At 40.9% G+C, this 21,729-nt stretch overlaps 2 non-coding genes across 2 annotated transcripts; both read left to right on the forward strand.

The window, feature by feature from the left end:
- The first annotated feature begins 17,754 nt into the window (after window positions 1-17,754).
- Window positions 17,755-17,839, forward strand: trnal-uaa (transfer RNA leucine (anticodon UAA)). The gene has a single exon. It is a non-coding gene; the product is annotated as a tRNA-Leu (tRNA).
- Window positions 17,840-18,966: 1,127 nt separating this feature from the next.
- On the forward strand, window positions 18,967-19,048 carry trnas-uga (transfer RNA serine (anticodon UGA)). Its single transcript has one exon. It is a non-coding gene; the product is annotated as a tRNA-Ser (tRNA).
- The last annotated feature ends 2,681 nt before the right edge of the window (window positions 19,049-21,729 follow it).

A 21,729-nucleotide genomic window follows, 5' to 3' on the forward strand; every position in this document is an offset into this window, starting at 1 on the left:
AGAGTACATACACCAGGAGTTACCACAAGCTCTGATCGTCCCGAGGACTTCTTAAATAATCTCTCAGTGACTGCAGATACGCCTGAAAGTGAGTAAATTAGTAACTATATTTATGTCTGTTTTTTGTTTATTAATAGCAAATACAGAGATGTAATTATATATATATATATATATATATATATATATATATATATATATATATATATATATAGATATAGATAGATAGATAGATAGATATTAAGGTATGTATAATTATTACAGTTTATAGACATTATTTAAAGTTATTATTTTAATATATATTTTTTATTTTATTATTATTTCATTTTAAAAACATATCTGTTTCATTCTGTTTTTAGAATCTGACTACGTTGAAGATACCGTGCAACTGGAAGAATACTTCATGACATCTTTTAGTGACCTACAGTCAGACTCAGAAGTGTCTAAAAGTATGAACAGTATTGTTTTATTGATTAATAAAATATGTTTGATCGTTTATAAGTAATATTAATTATTTTAGGTTAATAAAAAATAATTATTCAACCATTTATATTATTTTAGAAAACCCTGAAAAAACCCCAAGGAAAGACGTGGCCAGTACATCGGAGGGCATAGATGTACAGGCGAGGACACCCTTAGGCCCTCCCAATAAACAACAACAATCTGAAAAAAAGACCTCTCAAAAGTATGTAACTATTTAAAAATGAAGCATTTTTTAAAAAAGTATGTTAAATATTTCATTAAACATCTGTTAATGTATTTTGGTTTGATTGTATATTTTGGTATATTTTCATTTACAACGGCCCACTAGACCTGCTCTTATTGTGGACAGCGAATCTTCCGAGGACGAAACATCATTCATCAGGGACCCAAAGTCTAAAAGGCAGCGTAAAATTAACAGAAGGTTTCACACTTCGCTGCAATCAAGAGTTACCTCACCAGTTCCGAAGTACCTCAAAGGCTAAAACCAACACCCACCTCATCTTCAACTACTAGGTATCACAGAGCTATTGAAACATGTTGAACTGACTATAGATCAGATCATTTACAGACACCCTGCTATAAGGGCCCTAGTTTCTGACCCTGAGGTGGCTCAGAATATACAACCTTAATAACCCTGTTGAAAACTCTGGGGTTTTTAAAACAGTAACTTTGTATTTGTAGAGCAATAATGGAGCCCTTTCGAAAAAAAAAACTTGTAAGAGGAAACATTTGGAAATTACTGTTGATGATGATTCTGACAATGATGATGCTGTGACTGGTGTTCAAAAAAATAAAAAAGGTTTCAATTGATCCGAGTCAAACTGTGTCAAATTCTGTGGTTAATTCTATAATCATCCACCAAAATACCTTAAATACAAATCCCTCAACAAGCTCCCATACACATAGTATGTCTCCAACCCAAAATGTCCGACCAAGCACTGTTGACCCCCAAAATTTAGGAGGTATTAGAGAATTTTGACTATCTAGACAAACTATTAAATGATTTAAATTATAACTCATATAATTTACCGTCAATCAGGGCTCTGATTGATGAAATTTCTCCAGACAGTCCCCCCATAAATGACATCATCCCTAATATAAACACTAATAACTCCCAGTGCCCAGGGTTTATTAATGATGCTGCCTTGACTCAGATCAATTTTGACTCTTTGAATAAGCTTTTGCAAGAAATGTCTAGAGAAAATCATGTTACTACAGAGAGTGTAGATGATATGGAAAAACAGGGGGTCTTGCCAAGATGATTCTTTTAGCATAAAAGTCCCGGGGGGTGGTGTATTACATGATGATCAAGTGGCTGGTCCTTCTGGTTTACAGGTACCCCATAGGGCTAGCGATGGTGGTAGAATTGGGGGGGGGGGGGGGGGGGGGGGGGGGGGGGGGGGGGGGGGGGGGGGGGAAGGTGTACAGCTTCTACATAGACCTATGTTTAACAATATCGAATTGAAGCACCCTCTTAACTTTACACATCTGTATGATTTGGATTCCTACGCTGAAGTTTTTACTGTGTTGCATGAAACGTTAGTGAATATGTTGAGTGAGGTTTCTAGAACGTTAAGACCTGCAGACATTGTGCAACTTGAATTACGAGCAGGATCCTTAGATATACCAGTGTATGTAAAAATGACTGGAGACAATTTAAATCTAGACGATTTTCTCAGTCAGATTGAAGCTCTCCTTCAAAGTCATAGTGACATTTTGGCTGATGACTCTTTAATGTTGATTGTCCAGGTTATAAGGTGTCCTGAAGGAGGGGGTTTAAGGAGAGGTTTGCAGACATTAATGAAAAGTGACCTTATTAGAAAAAAAGCCAAACATCTGATTATATGTTAAAACAGAGACAATCAATTATGTTTTGCTTACAGCATTCTGAGCTTGTTATTTCCAGAATTCAGGGGTGCCTATGATAAGTGTATGGCTGAGGCTTTAAAACTTCAACAGCGTATGGGGTTAAGTGAACATCAGATGGTTTTATTTGCTGACATAGATAAATTTGAACAGGTCCTAGATGTTAAAATTGTGGTGTGGTACAGATGTCCTCAAAAGGACGTGTTCCTGAAACACCAAACAGATACTGAACCAAAAAACAAAACTGTATTTCTGTTTCTTCATGAGAATCATTTCTACGGTATTGTTAACTTGAAAGGTTTTCTGGGTGCTGCCTATCTGTGTAATTACTGTTACACAGCCTACAGTAACTGATCAGTTGTGATGGACATCATTGTGAGGGACACTGTAATGTGTGTTTTTCACCAGCCTGTAACAGCGAGTCCTCTGTAAAGGTAAAATGTAACGATTGCAATCGTTATTGTCGATCACAGCTCTGTTATGATGAACATAAGCTTCTCCGAGATAAAGCCAACAGTGAAAAACAGGTTTCAATGTGTGACATTTTAAAACTTTGTACAAGATGCTATTCTCTCTATAAATGTCTTAGTCCCTACTGTAAGATATGTAAGGCGGTGTTGTTACCTCACACTGATCACAAATGCTTCATTCCAGTGCTTAAACCTTATGAATCCACAGACAAATATGTGTTTTATGATTTTGAATGTCGGCAGTAAGATGGCGTGCACATTCCAAATTATTTGTACTGCATCCACCTGGGTGGTGAATCATGGTTTTGGGAGGGCGAGGATTGTGTGAAAAAGTTTTTTGAAAGGTATCGCAGACCCTGTTACGCAGGCTATACTTTCTTAGCGCACAACGCGAAATCGTATGACAGTCATTTACTAATGAATTATTTAGTGACCAATGGTGTTAACCCTCATATCATAGCTCAGGGTAGCAAGTTAATGTGTTTTACAGACGAGGCTTTTAAGATGCGTTACATTGCTTCCTTTAACTTTATGCCCATGAAGTTAAGTGCCCTGCCTGCAGCTATGGGGTTTGAAGCCAGAAAAGGATATTTTCCTCATTTTTTCAATACTGTTGAAAACCAGAATTACGTAGGCCCCTATCCTGAACCACGTTACTATGGTGTTCAGCAAATGATGTCTAAAGAACGTGATGACTTTTACAAATGGTATGATTCGATTAAGAATGGCGTTTTTAATTTCATAGAAGAAATGGCTTTCTACTGCAAAAATGATGTTGAAATTTTGAGAGAGGCCTGTATCAAATTCCGTACCAAGGTTTATGCTATAGGGCAGATAGACCCCTTCCAATGTACTACCATTGCTTCACTGTGCATGGCTATGTATAGAAGTAAATTCATGCCTAAAGACACAATAGCGATCATTCCTCCCGACAATTACAGTGACCAGCAAAAAAGCTTTTCAAATGCCTCGATACAATGGTTAATGTATGTATCAGAAACTGAAAATGTTTTCATTCAACATGCTTTACACTATGGAGAGCTTACAATAGCCCCTTTTTCTTGGACGGGTATGCTGTGATTAATGGTAAGCGTACGGATTTTGAATTTGCATGGTGTTTTTTGCATGGTTGTTCCAAATGCTATGATTCTGACGATGTAAACCCCCTAAGCAGGGATCAGTATTAGGTCCTCTGCTATTCCTAATCTACATTAATGATTTAGATTCTGGTATAGTAAGCAAACTCGTTAAATTTGCAGACGACACAAAAATGGAGTGGCAAACACTGTTGAAGCAGCAAAGGTCATTCAAAATGATCTAGACAGCATTCAGAATTGGGCAGACACATGGCAAATGAAATTTAATAGATAAAAGTGTAAAGTATTGCATGCGGGCAATACAAATGTGCATTATAAATATCATATGAGAGACAGTGAAATTGAAGAAGGGAACTATGAAAAAGACCTAGGAGTTTATGTTGACTCAGAAATGTCTTCATCTAGACAATGTGGGGAAGCTATAAAAAAGGCTAACAAGATGCTCAGATATATTGTGAGAAGTGTTGAATTTAAATCAAGGGAAGTAATGTTAAAACTCTACAATGCATTAGTAAGACCTCACCTAGAATATTGTGTTCAGTTCTGGTCACCTCGTTACAAAAAGGATATTGCTGCTCTAGAAAGAGTGCAAAGAAGAGCAACCAGAATTATCCCGTGTTTAAAAGGCATGTCGTATGCAGACAGGCTAAAAGAATTGAATCTATTCAGTCTTGAACAAAGAAGACTACGCTGCGATCTGATTCAAACATTCAAAATCCTAAAAGGTATAGACAATGTCAACCCGGGGGACTTCTTTGACTTGAAAAAAGAAAAAAAGAACTAGGGGTCATAAATGGAGATTAGATAAAGGGGCATTCAGAACAGAAAATAGGAGGCATTTTTTTACACAGAGAATTGTGAGGGTCTGGAACCAACTCCCCAGTAATGTTGTTGAAGCTGACAACCTGGGATCCTTCAAGAAGCTGCTTGATGAGATTCTGGGATCAATAAGCTACTAACAACCAAACGAGCAAGATGGGCTGAATGGCCTCCTCTCGTTTGTAAACTTTCTTATGTTCTTATGTTCTTATGTTCTTATGTTCTAAGCAAAGTATCCTGCGGTACGATGTATCATCACTTTGATGAAAAGATTGAAACATTGCAAAAGGTTTACGGGTTGGAAGTCAGAGTTATTTGGGAACATGAATGGAACGCTCTGAAAAAACAGCGTAAAGTTCACGATTTTCTGGTTCGCTCTGATTTTCCAGAACGTATCAATCCACGTGAGGCTCTGTTTGGGGGTCGTACAAATGCCATTACATTACATTATGTGTCCCAGGAAAATGGAAGGGTGGAATACTTTGATTTCACTAGCTTGTATTCATTTGTTAACAAAACAAAAGTGTACCCTGTAGACCATCCTACCATAATTTACCATAATTTTCAAGACTTGAGGCAGTACTTTGGCTTGTTCAAATTAACTGTTCTGCCTCCTAGTGGTCTTTATTTCCCTGTACTGCCTGCCCGCATCTGTGATAAATTAATGTTTACCCTCTGCCGTTCATGCGCAGAAACACTAAACCAGACTGAGGTATGTAATCATACCTCTGGAGAAAGAGCCTTGACAGGGACCTGGTGCAGTGTCGACATAGTCAAAGCTCTTGAGAAAGGTTACAAAGTGTATAAAATACACAAAGTTTGGCATTTTCCTCAGAAATCTGACACTCTCTTTACAGGTTACATTAATAGTCATCTCAAGGGGAAACAGGAAAGTTCAGGTTACCCTGCTCATTGTACCGTTGAGGAGCGTAAAGAGCATTATATTGCTGAATATTTTCAGAAAGAGGGGGTTCAATTAGATCCTCAAAACATTAATGTTAACCCTGCTAAGAGACAAATCTCCAAACTATGTTTAAACTCACTTTGGGGAAAACTAGCCCAGAGAACTAACCAACTCTCTACAAGCTTGGTTAAGGATCCTGACCAGTTTTTCCATTATCTCTTTTCAAAAAGATATCAGGTTTCACATTTTTGTTTTGTAAGTGATACGGTGGCCCAGGTTCAGTGGCGTTACGCTTCTGATACCTATACTCCCCTAGGTAATGTAAACGTATTCATAGTGGCGTTTACAACTGCAAACGCCTGGCTAGAGCTCTATAACCTCATGGATCATCTGCAGGGCGCTGTCTGTATCATGATGCGGACTCTGTAATCTTTGTCAGTAGACCCCAGGCTTGGTGTCCAGAACTAGGCGATTATCTTGGTGATTTAACTAGCGAGTTGAAACCAGGGGAATACATTACAGAGTTTGTGTCAGGGGGGCCTAAAACGTATGGATACATCACAAACAGCGGAAAAACATGTCCCAAAGTAAAGGGTATTACCCTAAACAATGAGAATTCCAAATTAATTAACCTCGCTTCATTAAAAGACCTTGTACAAAACTTTTTGAATCATGATAGAAACACCCCCACGGAGCATATCATGATTCGAGGCTCCCAGATTCACCGTAATAAAAATAATTTCAATTGGAAAACAAACCACTCCAGAAAACTTTTCAAATAGTCTACAATAAGCGAGTCTTGCTGTCTGATTACACATCTCTTCCTTATGGCTACTGAAGATGGTTTTGATATTAGACTAACTGTTCCCTTTGCTGCTATAATATATGGGCCCTCCAATTCAGGCAAAAGTTATTTTGTGAAGCAGCTTTTAGAAAACTCTCAACAGATCTTTTCCCAAACCCCTGAGAATATCATATGGTGCTATAGCTGTTGGCAACCATTATACAACGAATTGGCACTTAAATTTAAGAATGTCAAATTTATTGAAGGCATACCGGCTTCATTAACCGATGATAATTTAATGCCTCCTAACAAAGTCAATTTAATCATTATAGATGACTTGATGGAGGCGGCTAGCGAAAATGATGAAATACAGAAAGCTTTTACAAAATACGTTCATCATAGGAATTTATGCGTGCTGTATTTGGTTCAAAATTAGTTTTTTCAAGGAAAAATGAGCCGTACCATAAACTTGAATGCCAATTACATGATTCTGTTTAAAAACCCCAGAGATAAACTTCAAATCAACACGCTAGCCCGACAGATGTACCGCGGTAACTCCAAGTTTTTCTTAGAAGCGTTTGAAGATGCAACAAAAAAACCCTATGGTTATCTTTTAATAGACTTAAAGGCACAAACCCCTGAAGCATACCGTCTAAGAACTGGTTTATTTACTCCTGATTGGCGGGTTGCTTATATCATGAGAAATACCAAGACAAAACACTTATAATCGGTCTGTTATAGCGCTAAAACTTTTATTTATCTAGGCTTATCAACAACGCATCATGTCGGCTAGAATACAACGTAACCTCCATCTCTTAAAGAGCATAGTTCACAGCTCTGCTCATCAGAGAAGAGCAGTTTTACGAGACGCCTCAGACAATTTTATCAAATCTATTGTGGAAATTGCCTTAAACGCCTTAAAGGGTCACATCCCCTTAACTTCGAGTCAGTTAAACACTCTCAAAAAGCAGTGGCGTGTTATAAAGAGCCTATGTAATAAGAACCACTCAATTAAAAAGAAGAAAAAACTGTGAATCAGAGTGGTGGTTTTATTGGCACTTTAATAAGGATTGCTCTGCCTTTTTTATCTGGACTCTTAACACCTCAAAGTTAATTTGTAAAAATGACTCACTCCCAGAAAATGTTTCTGATACCACAACATCAACTCAATAGACTTCGGCAGCCTGAGCCACAGCACCCCGAACCTATTAAAAAAGCAGTTGAAAGCCGACTTGACTCTGAAATGAAAAGCATTCTACTTAGAACTGACATCAGTGGCCATGAGAAAGTTAAGCTATACATCAGCTCCTTACAGAGATATCTAGCCTTGCTTAAACAGAGTGAAAAATAGCTTAATACCCTGACTTTGATTACACCCCCCTCTGAGGAAATGGCACAACCTGCTGCAGAATCTGAATCTAAGGTAGTGACTGCTGTTATGAGTAGCGTACACTCCAGATCTAAGAAAAATGCTAATTTTATTTTAAACGCCATGTCTCAGAATGCTTTGGTTACCTCATGGAATGATCAAGGGGAATTCATTCTTAGGGGCAAGAACATTAGATGGTTGCATATTGTTGATTTAATCAGGGCTGCTACGGGGAATACTAATATCCCTGAACATAGGCTACCTGTAGGATGGGTTGAATTCATCAAAGGTTTCGCTGTGATAAAAGTCCCCTATTCTACAGTACCTAATTCTCAAACACGACAACTCATAGAAGCCTATAAAAAACGCCCCTTAGAGACCCCTATGATTAAGAAGCAGAAAAAATGAAACAGTTACGGGAAACTTATTAAGATGTTACTGTTTTTATTGAGTTTCATACATGTCTTTACATTTTGTTGTATATTCATGCAAGTGTTGTGTAAACATTGTCTGATACATTTGTTGTTTATTCATGCTAATGGTGTATAAATATTGACTGATATATATGTCTGTATAAGTCTTTACAACCATAAAAATATTTATTCAACATCTACATCGTCATAAGTTTTTTTCTGAAGACTAACATTCATAACATTTTTTAAAATCATGATGAGTCTTGACACACTGAATGCATGAAAATATATTTATACAGTTCTGTTTTTTTAGGGTTAGACATACAATGTATAAATTGGGACACCATCAGATCATTTTTGTTTAAATCAGAGATGTAGAGAGCCATAACCTCAGGATAAGTAAGTCCTTTGGCTCGATGATGTAAGAAGAAGACACAGTGATGGCCACAGGTAGTGGTCATAAGACCTTGTAAAGGCTGATTATTGTACACTGTTTGTTTAATGTTGGTGTCTAAAAAGTTTGAGATATTCTTAGGAAAATAAATAAAATCTGGAGGGTTACCGTAAGAATAAAAAAACTCTCCCTGTCCCTCTTCTTTAAGATAAATCCCCAGCCAGTGTTCTCCAGGATATTTCTGGGGGTCAGTGTTGACAATGAGTATTGCCGGAAGTTTTTTTTTATTTTTCCTTTAGGCAGTTGATCACTAGCTAGTACCCCATAAAAATACTTTTCAGTCAATGGGTTGCTGGATAGCAGCGCTGTAAGCTGTGTGGTATTCATTTTTAAAAAAAGGATCAGAGCTGTATCAAACTTTTCAGTAATCAAAGAGAACAGCTCTTTGGTGGGAAACCTCAATCACGTTCTCAAAAACAGCATAAACAATCATATTCACAGTCTCTGCCAGAGCATGGGCAAAACGCATTTCAAGATGCATATTACCATTTTTTACTAAGGAAAAATGATCTCCACATTCTTGGTCAGGGGTCAAATCAAAGGCATAAAGCGTATAGCCTCTAATAAAGTCTGACCAATCAATTATCAGCGGTTTGTCTTTGAGATGTCTACCCGTGGCTTGTATTAGACTGTAATATTCACGGACGGGGTTGTGTCTTGCTGTATAGTAGGGTTGAAAAGGTTTTGAGGGGACTTGTTCACCATCAATGTACATAGCTATAAAGTTCCCGGCAAAGTGTTTAAAGTTAAATGGGTTTTTAGCATAGGAACCGCTAAAAGCGTCGTTATCTGTTCATCCAATAACCACAAACTTTGGTAACTGCCCCAGAAACAAATTCTCCTGATTACAGACCCTGCTCCCTCTAGGAACACTAAAAACTTTCATAGCCACTCTATCAATAGGATATTTAGCATTAGAGGTCATCAGTGCCTGTGCGTGTCCTATTCTAACCTCCGGGGCTACTTTTACTTTTTTAATATAGAGAGAGGCTTCTAAAATTTTAAGTTTGAACTCTTCTGCGGCATCAGACATTAAACAAAAAGTGTCACTGGCCTTCACCATTTTAATTTTCAGGTCAATACCATTTAGCATGAGTTTCTCTTGAAAAAATATATCCGAATGCAGTGGTCCTAAAAGTTCAACTGTATGGCTCATTCTGGTAAAAGCATGTCGTTTAACTAAACCGTCATTAGCCCCTGCAGGATCAGTCTCATCCATGTGTCCTGGGGTATCTTTGTAAAACAAGTCGGCTGTGAATTGAGATTCTATATTGTCCTTACTATAGTTTCGCATTGCTTCTATAATGCTACGGTAAGGATAAGTATTACTGCTTTGACTAATTAAGCGGTTTCCTAAAGTTACATCCACTTGTGAAAACATGGTAGCTACAAGGTAATTGATAATACCAACTATACTGCCCCCAACTAAATCTAATTTTGCATGAATGTCTTAAAAGAGTATTATTCAAATCAAGATAATCTTCCCCATTTCCCGCTATGTAAAATTCGATCGGAGCCGTGTCAGACAAGGCAGACAGGGGGGGAATTTCCACATATAGGTTTTTTTCGATACTTGTGTGGGTGTAGGGTATAGTAAACAGATCCAATTCTGAATTCATACATTCTTGAGGCATATGATGTACCAGAGTCATGATTTAAAAGATGTTTCTGTTTTTCTTTGTTCTGTGAGTCTTTGGTTTCTTACTCCTTCTCTGGTTACCGCTACTAACTGACCTGAATGTAGATGGTTTAGCCTTTTTGTGATGATGATAGTGAGATCCCGGGGGTTTGCTACGTTTTCTCTTGTATCCTCTGGACATCACCATCAATCCCTCCCCTGACTGGCTCTTGTTGTGGCTAGGAGGGTTATGACTTGTCAGGACATTTGACACTACGTCACTAACAATATTTTTAGCGGCTGATTTAAAATGAGGTTTAACTATTTCAAAACCCCTTCTAAGTAACGGTAAAGCTTTTCTGAAAAGACTTCTAAAAATACCCCCTATACCCACTCCGTACATTACAGGCACTCCAGAAAATCTAGGCAAACCATTACCAGCTTGATTTTTGTAATAATTAATATAAGGATTGACATATCCATGAGGTCCCATTTTTTCAATTAGGTGTTAAAAAGCGGCTTTACAGGTCAGAAATGCAACTTCACTACAACCTTCCCAAAACAGAATGACACTAACTTGTTTTGATCCGTCTTAATTTGTATATTTATCGTATCAAAGTTGGACTTAATGAGGGATACGTAATGAGGTCTATAGATTTATAGACTAATTTCAAATCATTTTTATATTGTTCATCGAGAGCCTTGTCACCTTTCTGATCTAGTCCTTTTCCGAGCATGACATCGTTCATAGTTGTTATTACATCCTGAAAGGTCTCATAATATCCTTTTGGTATAGTATAATCAAGTTTTATCGCCTTTTCTATATCATAAGTAATAAAAGTGCTGTCCTTAAGGTTTATATTATCCCAGGTATGGGGATATTGAATCTCTGCTAAGCAAACTTCCCATGTTCCCGGTAGATTCATTGTTTTAACCAATTTGGTAGTAAAATTGGATATAGTTTTTTTAGGGAAAACATCCTGTGAAGCGTTACTAGGCAGAGTCACATAAAAAGGTTCTTGACTCATCTTGAATAATGTTTTAAGTGTAATTAAATACACCCCAGACTTGTTAACTCTTTAGATCCACCACCTGATGCCCAGCGACACAACTGTTAAATTTTTCAGGCCAACCGGCCCATTTTATGAGTTAAGACTTTTTACCATTTTCCTTTATCTCAGCAACTATCTTCTCTATCCTAAACAACCTATCAGTCTTGACATTTATTTTCTGCAATTCTGGTTCATAAAAGGTGCCCATTATAGACTCTCCATCATAATCACATAGTTTATACACAGGTGGAAATGTTGGTATACATTCTGTTATAGTAAAAATCTCTGCTGTAAACGTCTGTTCATAGCCTTTTATAAAGGGAGCTCTTAACTTTGAAATTCTTACATTGTCACTGACAGCAAACTTAAACTTGATATGTTTAGGGCTTTTCTTCTTAGAATATAAAGTTTTAAACACTTTAAATGAATTATCTTCATTATCTTCTGAAGGTTTCATTTGAATACTATGGTGAAAGGAGTTGTTATAAGCCTGTACCATTTCTTGTAGTTTATCCATAGACTTGTGAGTGTTAAAATCGGTGAAATATTTCCACATTTTTGAGTCCTGTTGTATCTCTCAATAATAGAGGCTTTTAGTTCATTCCCCGTGGTAAAGTGTAGAATATTATGTTTTTTTAGCATGTGCTGAAAGGCTTTGTTTAGAAATTCTGTCCCTTTATCAGTTTGTAGTTTTTTAGGTTTCCTACCTGTGCTGAGGATCCTCATGAAAGCCTCTGTCACCATCTTAGATGACTTATTTTTCAACGGTATTATCCAGGCATATTTGGATAAGATATCTATACATGTTAGCATGTACTTGTAACCTCCATTTTCTTTTGACAAGCTAGACATATCCGCTATATCAGCTTGCCACTGTGTATCGATATTAGATACAAATACAGTGTTTCTGTTAAAGTTTATTTTAGAGGGCTTATGCAACGTATAGGAGTCTTGCTCTGATAAAAAGTCAGTTAAGACCCTCTCAGAGACTTTAGGCCCCTCAGACCCCAGAGCCCTTTGAAGAGTCTGTAAACCCCCTAAACCCCCAGGATTTGAGGGATCGTAGTATATTTTTTTCATACGCTGATGTGTCATCTTTAACCAATATAACACAACTGCGACAAATATGTAGGTCAAAAAGTTTTTATTCAAAGTTTATCATAACACCTCTGACACATGTGTGAAGTTCAAAAGTTTTATTCACAGTTTATCAAGAAGATTAGGACATTTTAGAAGACATATAAAATTTTTACACAAACATTCATGATTAGTCACTAAGTAATCCACGACATTTTGCACAACTTTTGATATATCTCCATCTCTTAAAAACCTTGCCAGGTTATAAAAACATACATCAGTCACATAAGCATACAAAACAATGATATGTGTACATTTACAGTCTTCTATTTCATCAAACATTTTAGGTAATATATTCATTAAAAATGCATTTAAGGGGTGTGGCAATGTGCCCCGCCCCTGTGTGCATTTGTGTGTTCTGTGTATGTATGTATGCATGCGTATGTTAATGTTGGTGTATAGATTGGTACACGGGATATAAACGGGTCTGTGTTTCACGTGTGTTTAAATTGTATATTTGTATTTAGGCACGGGATTGCACATCACGCACGTGCATTTAAAATATAATATGTGAACACGGGGTTTCACGTAATGAATTCACGTGCTGGGATTCAAGTGAGTAATTAATTAGTAATTGAATCCCAGCACAACAGTATATATAGATGCACATTTTCACTCAGTCGGGGTTGGGTGTTCGGAAGAGGAGAACGGGTGAGAGAGAGAGGAGTAATTAAGATCGTAAAAGTAAAGATAAGTTTGTTTGTACTCACCGTGTCTGTCTGTCTGTCCGTGCACCGTTTGTTTAGTGTTAGTCGTTTTGTCTGTCTCTTTATTTTGGCTATAGTGCCGTGTCCTGTTTTGTATTCCGTTGTTTAAACCTTTTATTTTGTTATTAAACGCTGAGTGCAGCCATTGCACTCAGCTCATCATCACCACCGTCTCTGTCTGTGTTTGAATTCCTTTCTGGTCTGACGCAACCCACTCTGGCCGTCTTTGTGACACGTGGTGTCATCGTGGGATAGCCGCGCCTCCAAGCGTCAGACCAGGAGGGGTCTGGATTTAAAAAAAATAAATAAAAAAAAATAAAAAATTACAAATATTGTTTTGGGAAAAAAAAAAAAAAAAAAAAAAGTCAATGGCAGAAGACGCCATCAAACTGCGGGGCTGGTTCCTGGAGAATGCTGGGCTGGAGGCCCAGTCTCTGCCCATAGTCGTCCGGGCCCTGTGGATGATGGACAGTGAGAGATGGGAGGCCTATCAGCAGGAACACACCCCAAACACCTTGGAGGAAGGTGTGGAGTTTGTCCTCAGCTACCTGGAGGCAACCATAAACGGAACAGCAGCCCAGGTAGCAGGACCACCAGCAGAGGAGTACCTGCTGTCCCCATCTCCACCAGCAGAGGGTGAATGCCTGCTGGTTTTGCCTTCACAGCCCAAGCGGGAGGCAGAGACGGATAAAGAGGTGAAGGACAGGGAGGAGGAGTGCCGCCTAAGGGCCAGGCATCCACGGCGATGTAACAAGCCATCGCCGGGGTGCCTCCTCTGCGACCAGGATCACCTGTTCGCCCACTGTCCCTTCTGCAGTTATGGGGAGGAGCCTGAGCGTCCACAGCCCAAGCGGGAGGAGCCTGAGCGTCCACAGCCCAAGCGGGAGGAGCCTGAGCGTCCACAGCCCAAGCGGGAGGAGCCTGAGCGTCCACAGCCCAAGCGGGAGGAGCCTGAGCGTCCACAGCCCAAGCGGGAGGAGCCTGAGCGTCCACAGCCCAAATGGGAGGAGGCTGAACGTCCTATGCCTGAGTGGAAGGAGCCCGAACATCCTACGCCTGAGTGGGAGGAGCCCGAACATCCTACGCCTGAGTGGGAGGAGCCCGAACGTCCTACGCCTGAGTGGGAGGAGCCCGAACGTCCTACGCCTGAGTGGGGGGAGCCCGAACGTCCACAGCCCAAGAGGGGGGAGTCGGTGCGTCCACAGCCCAAAAGGGAGGAGTCGGTGCGTCCACAGCCCAAAAGGGAGGAGTCGGTGCGTCCACAGCCCAAAAGGGAGGAGTCGGTGCGTCCACAGCCCAAAGGGAGGCAAGTCGGGGCTTCCACAGCCCTGGGACCCAAGCCACCAGCAGAGGGAAAATGCCTGCTGGTTCAGCCCCAAGAGCCGGAAGGGGAGGGGTTACAGGCTCAACCCCCTGAAAATTTTTTGGGGGGAGAAGGGCAGGATGCTGGTGTCCCCCAGCAGCCTCTAGCTATGCTGCTGAAGGCAGCACGGCGCGCACATGCCCAGCCGCCACAGCAGAGGGAGCCAGCACCGCCACAGCCTCCCTCTGAGTGGCCAGCATCAGCCCCATGGCCTCTACCTCCGCCACCTCCACCGCAGTGGGAGGACTGCTTGCCCCTCCCACCTCCACCAGCAGAGGGTGAATACCTGCTGGTTCCACCACCGCCAGGAGCAGAGGAGCTGGAGCTGCCTCTGCCTCCGCCACCGCCAGGAGCAGAGGAGCTGGAGCTGCCTCTACCTCCACCACCGCCAGGAGCAGAGGAGCTGGAGCTGCCTCTGCCTCCACCACCGCCAGGAGCAGAGGAGCTGGAGCTGCCTCTGCCTCCACCACCGCCAGGAGCAGAGGAGCTGGAGCTGCCTCTGCCTCCACCACCACCAGGAGCAGAGGAGCTGGAGCTGCCTCTGCTTCCGCCACCGCCCGGAGCAGAGGAGCAGGAGCTGCCTCTGCTGCCCGTACCTCCACAGGGAGTACGGTGGCCGGAGCCCCAGAAAGGGGAGCTGTCGGCCACGAAGAAGGGGGAGGAGGTCTGGAGACCACCAACCCCAGCAGCAGTTTCGCTGCCGGAGATCGTGGGGGAGGTCCGGAGACCTGCTCCCACTGCAGCAGTTTCGCTGCCGGAGATCGTGGGGGAGGTCAGGAGACCTGCTCCCACTGCAGCTTCTTTGCTGCTGGAAGTACTGTGGTCGGAGCCCCACCAAGGGGAGCTACCGGCTACGAAGGAAGGGGGAGAGGTCAGGAGACCAGCATCCCCCGCAGCAATTTCGCTGCAAGCATGGACCAGCAGGCTGTCAGCCGTGCCACTACCGGCAGGGGTGCTGACAGCATTGCCAGCCATGGGCCCACTGAAGCCTCCCTTTCCAGCCCGAGACTTTGTCCTGGACTGCTGGGTTTTTAAGGGGGGAGGTGGCCGTTGAGGCCATGTGTGCTGCGCACAAGGGGGGGTATATGTGGCAATGTGCCCCGCCCCTGTGTGCATTTGTGTGTTCTGTGTATGTATGTATGCGTGTGTATGTTAATGTTGGTGTATAGATTGGTACACGGGATATAAACGGGTCTGTGTTTCACGTGTGTTTAAATTGTATATTTGTATTTAGGCACGGGATTGCACATCACGCACGTGCATTTAAAATATAATATGTGAACACGGGGTTTCACGTAATGAATTCACGTGCTGGGATTCAAGTGAGTAATTAATTAGTAATTGAATCCCAGCACAACAGTATATATAGATGCACATTTTCACTCAGTCGGGGTTGGGTGTTCGGAAGAGGAGAACGGGTGAGAGAGAGAGGAGTAATTAAGATCGTAAAAGTAAAGATAAGTTTGTTTGTACTCACCGTGTCTGTCTGTCTGTCCGTGCACCGTTTGTTTAGTGTTAGTCGTTTTGTCTGTCTCTTTATTTTGGCTATAGTGCCGTGTCCTGTTTTGTATTCCGTTGTTTAAACCTTTTATTTTGTTATTAAACGCTGAGTGCAGCCATTGCACTCAGCTCATCATCACCACCGTCTCTGTCTGTGTTTGAATTCCTTTCTGGTCTGACGCAACCCACTCTGGCCGTCTTTGTGACAAGGGGTTACAGTGTTTTACATGTGTATCTACCAACTCTAACCATTCTTGAGCATCAACATCTTTATGGATTAAATAAGTTACACTTTTTAAGTTGTTGAACATTTTTACATTTACGGGGATCAGGTTTTGAAAGAGTCTCTTGCAAGCCACTTTCTCCACTATTAACTCAAACAACAGCCCCTCCATGGTTTTCCTCAGTTTTGCTGGAGTCTGGACGTTCCCCATTTTCAAAGTCACAGGCGCCGTAATAAGCTAAAGGAGCTTGGGGATTTGTAAAACTGCAATGGTAGAAAGCTTTGGTTATTTTGTTAACAATGTCTCGGGTCTTGTCATCCAGGGTTTCTTGTAGATGGCTCATTTTACGTCTAATGCTGTGTTCTGGTCTTAGCTCTGTTAAAATATCTTCCACCAGTTTCTGAAGTTTTGTCAAAGATGGATGGAAATTGAAACAAGCTAGAGCTTTAGCCACCAGAAGCTTCAGCCAAGGGATGTGTATTTTTTCTAGTATTTCTTCAAAATGTTGATCAAAATAATCGGGGCCTGCATCATAAAGGCAACTGTATCTCAGCTGGCTCGGGTGGTCAATTTCGCAACCGCGGCAATTTTTCACCATATCACGGTCAATGATCACTTCCAATAGAGAAGCCAGGAGACCCCTAGAGATCTTTAATACTTTTTCAAAAGAGATGCCTAAAGCCCCGTCGACGTCGTCAGACTCTGCAGGGTTGAGGAGGGGGACATTTTCAAAGTCTTTTATAAGCTGGGTCATTACTTCAGTGGTCCAAACCATCTCAAGATCGCTATGTTCAAGAACGGCATTTTCAGAGAAGTATCTAAAGTTTGCAGAAGACATGGCGTCAGACTCCTTCAATCAAAAGGACGCGTGGGAGGCCCCCTTTAGTAGGCTCCCTAAGATCATGTGACAGCCTATGAAGGGTGATGACACCTCTGGCCCCTTGGGGATCCTTTGAGATGGCCTATTAGAGACCCTTGAAATGGGGGTCATTGAGACACAGCCCATAGGGGCGTTTTCAGAGTCACCCTAAACATCCGCCCCCTCTCTCTCTCATTGGGGTCTGTTTTCAGCTCAGTCCACAGAGGATCCTTGGGACGGATGCTTAAAGGCCCCCTTGCTTGGACTCTCTCTTGAACCTTTTTTGCAGTCTGTGGTTTCTTTAGCCTCTGAGGAAGGGTTAAAGTGCATTTTTTTAAAGGCTTTTATAAGTTCAGACATTTGCCGATCCTCAAGATCCACTTTCTCTGAGCAGCTACTAACACCGGTATGAGACATCTTGTGTAACACTCTAATAAACTGCACAAATATTTTCCTGCGTTTATGAGGTCTGAAAACATGCCCAGACTTGCCCCTTTTTAAAAAACAAAAACAAAAAACAAAAACCCATCTTAGTCTCGATCTTTTCAACCTTTTCCTCAAACACCGTACCGCCTTGATTCTCTGAAACCACCGGTAAGCTTAATACTTATTTTTTATTTAATAATGTTTTAAGAAAAACTGTTGTGGCTGAGTGGTTAAGGCGATGGACTTAAAATCCATTTGACTTAATTGTCTGCGTGGGTTCGAATCCTACCAACAGTAATTATTTTATTTCAAACTCTTTTACATTTATAAATATTTAATGTTTATAAGCACTTGTGAAATATATATATATATATATATATATATATATATATATATATATATATATACCACACCCGCTCCTATATAAAATCCACGCCCCCTCATTATATATTCATAAATTCATAACTCCACGCCCCCTCATTATATATTCATAAATTCATACACATAAGGTCAAAAAAAGGTCAAAATGATCATAAATCAGACTTTTGACATAAGCTATAGTAATATTACTACTAAGCACACTAGAATATGGTAATGAAAGGACAGGAAAATAACAGGTTTATTGGCTCTGGTCTTGTATCGTCACCCTGATTACTGTCCGTAAGGAAGTGGCATTAATCAAAACGTAATTATGTAAGGTTACCAATGCGCAAATACGTAGCATATTAAAACTTCTTCACAATCTTAAATCTTCACACATGAATTTCAAATACTTACTGATAAGTACGGCCCTTTCCCAATGTAACACTCTGCTGTGTTTGAACACCAACGATGGCTTGGATATTTAAACCACGATACTATTGTTCCCACTTTCTTTAGTACTACCAAATGTGCACTTCCCATGTCAGCCCTAGTGGCCTAATGGATACGGCACTGGCCTCCTAATCCCTGGATTGTGGGTTCGAGTTCCTTCTGGGGTATTATTATAAAAATGAACATAATTATGTTATGTTTTATTGGCATGTGATATTTTGTAGATCTTGTTATCTGCTAAGTCCGCTCACGCTAGCCACAACGTGCTTGAGTGCTGTGGCAGCAGCCATGAAGCAAGTCAGTTTTTCAGTTGAAATAAAGATCTACTTTGTTTTTTGTGTATGGGTGGTGTGAAAAGATCACTTAAATAGCTACGTATTTTGAAATAAAGATGTATTCATTATTATGAACGTTGATAGAAAGGATATTGTATTTACATTTCCCACGTGTGCTTGCCTTGTATAAATCGATGGAGTTTCAACAAAGGCATTTGACTTTGGTTCATTAGTTAGCCTATACTGCCTTCTACAGCATCATCGCGGGTGTTGTTTACTTCTTTTGACAATAATATGGATAATTTCACCGACAAATGTAAGAACATGTAAGAACATGTAGTCGTGGCCGAGTGGTTAAGACGACGGACTTGAAATCCATTGGTGTTTCCCCGCGCAGGTTCGAATACTGCCGACTACGTAAGCTTTCTTTTTAATTGTATGTGTTCATTGCTAATGTTGAGCACTAGAAAATGCTAGGAATAAAAATATGAATGTTGAGCATTAGTTTGTAAGGAGCACTGTACCTTTAAGACGTAGATGGTTTTGAACGTAGAGAGGTTGAAGGTCAAAGCGTGAAAAACAAACAAAAAAAAGAAGTGTGCGCATGTGATAACAGTGAATGGCTACATATGGGAAAAAATAAGAAAATACAACTAAAAATGCCAGATCTGTGAGCAGAAAAAAACTGAGTTGTATGTACAAAAGAAATTGTGAGGAAAGGATAGCGTCGCCTTTAAGAAATGGCAGCGCTAAGGAAGAAACTACACAACCCAGAAATCCGAGTACCAATTAATTGGGTGGGGTTTCTGGGTTTAAAAAGGAGCAGGGCAGAGCCATAGGGGAGAGAAGTGTGGGGAACACGGCCCCGTTGTCCTGCAAGGAAGTAGCGTGCAAAAACCAGTGTGTTGTAAAAACAATCAAAAAGAAAGAGATCGCAAGGTAAAGCTATCCTTTGTGTTAAAATATAGTCAGCGTTTAGTTTTTACAAAGTTGTTGAGGTAGGCTTTTTTATTTTCTGTTGTCGGGGTGCGACTTGAAGATATTGTACTCCTTAGCAATTTAAAAGAGACCCGCGGTATTCTGTGCTGTGCGGTTGTGCGCCGCCACAACCGTAGTGTGTTGTGCTATATGCTTTATAACCCGGAGAGGTATTGGTTATTTACGTGTTGCAGAGACAGTAAATAATAACCAGAAAGAACAGACTTGTGAGACTGGAAGTGCAAGACATTGTTTATTCATAACACAGACACAAGATACTTTGCATATGATTAATACAGGGAAAATGGACACTGGCTTTTAGAAGGAATACAATTTGCTTCTGTGGACGACCGGGAGTTGGCTGCAGGAGTTCTTTCTCCACAGCCCGGATATAACTTGTTTTTATCTTTGTTCACTTCTTTGGACGTCTGAGGTTACCTCTATTGTGTTCCTGGAAGTCTTCTTTAAAAACGGATCCATTCTTGTACTTACCTGTGTTCCAGAACTACTCCAGCAGAGGGAGCCTGTCTTGTACTTACCTGTGTTCCAGGACTACTGCAGCATAGGGAGCCTGTCTTGTACTTACCTGTGTTCCAGAACTACTCCAGCAGAGGGAGCTTGTCTTGTACTTACCTGTGTTCCAGAACTACTCCAGCAGAGGGAGCTTGTCTTGTACTTACCTGTGTTCCAGGACTACTCCAGCAGAGGGAGCCGGTCTAATACTTACCTGTGTTGCAGGACTACTCCAGCAGAGGGAGCCTGTCTTGTTCTTACCTGAGTTACAGGACTACTCCAGCAGAGGGAGTCTGTTGGATAGTTACCTGTGTGGCGGATCTACTCCAGTAGTGGGAGCCGGTCTTATACTTACCTGGGTTACCGGAATACTCCAACAGAGGGAGCTCAACCTACTTTTATCGGTGACCCAGGACAGCTCTAGGAAAGAGAGCTGACCCTGTTCTTACCCACGGACTGACTCACTTCAGTAAGAGTATCCTTGGACTTCTTTTCTATCTCCACATCCTGGTGTAGCTAGAGAGGGTTGAAGAAGTGAGTTAGTCAGTGGCCCGTACAGGGCGAGAACTGTCACAGAAAATGCTTATTTGATGTAAATATTGTAAATAAAAGATACTTGCCTGCAAACGTATTGAGTCTGTGCCAGTTGGTGGAACGGGAAAGCAGTGGTTCAGCAGCACGTATCTACTGGATCTTTTACAGAAGTGATACACCTTGCTTTGTTAAAAACTGATTCGGACCGTGGCTTATTAAAGTTGCAAAAAGAAGAAGAAAGCGGACTGCTGCGTGTTTCTTTTTAAGGGTGCCACAGAAAAATTTGTGTTTCCACCCAGTTCTAAAAAAACAAAACAAAACGCGTTTTAAAACCAGCCTGATATACTATCAAAGGAGGAGACCACGAGAAGAGACACCATTACAGAAAATAATCCATAAGGCTGTCCTAAAGCAGAGACGGTAGTAAGTGCGATTTGTTTTGCATTTTTCAGTCCTTTCGGCGTATTATAAAGCAAAGCAATAATGTCTGATGAACGGGATGCTCTCCTTACGGAGATAGAAGGAAAGCTATTGCCTTTAGGATTGGACGAGTTAAGAGAGATATGCAAATTGTTAAATATCACAGTAAAAGAAGACGAGGGTGCACCAGCGAAAACTCTGCGTTTTCTGAGAAAATTGATTATTGCATATTTGGAAGGGGACGATGTAATAAACCTAGAAGATGAGGGAATGTCAGTGCTTCTTGAACTTAACGATCAGCTTGATTGTCTGAGAAGGGAAAGTGGTGCTAATACAGAAACTTCTCCACCGCAGGCAGTAAACAATGTAGAGCCAGTGAATGTAGTTAAAGATTCTACCGCATTGCAGCAACAAGTGCGACCTCTGCTGACAAAATGTAGTATTGCAACTAAAAGAGTTGTTCCTATGGATGCAGTGCCTGTTAATGCTAAAGGACATGCAAATATTCATCATTATACAGAAAAGATTTGAGAATTGTAGGGCAAATTGGAGAACCCAGCCAGAAAGACAAGTTGAGCTACAGTAGCTTAGAAAGACAGATTGAAAAAGCTCTGAAAAAAGGCTATGATGAAATGGAAGTTGTAGAAGCCGTCA

Source organism: Acipenser ruthenus, chromosome 29, assembly GCF_902713425.1.
Source record: "Acipenser ruthenus chromosome 29, fAciRut3.2 maternal haplotype, whole genome shotgun sequence".
Lineage (NCBI taxonomy): Eukaryota > Metazoa > Chordata > Actinopteri > Acipenseriformes > Acipenseridae > Acipenser > Acipenser ruthenus.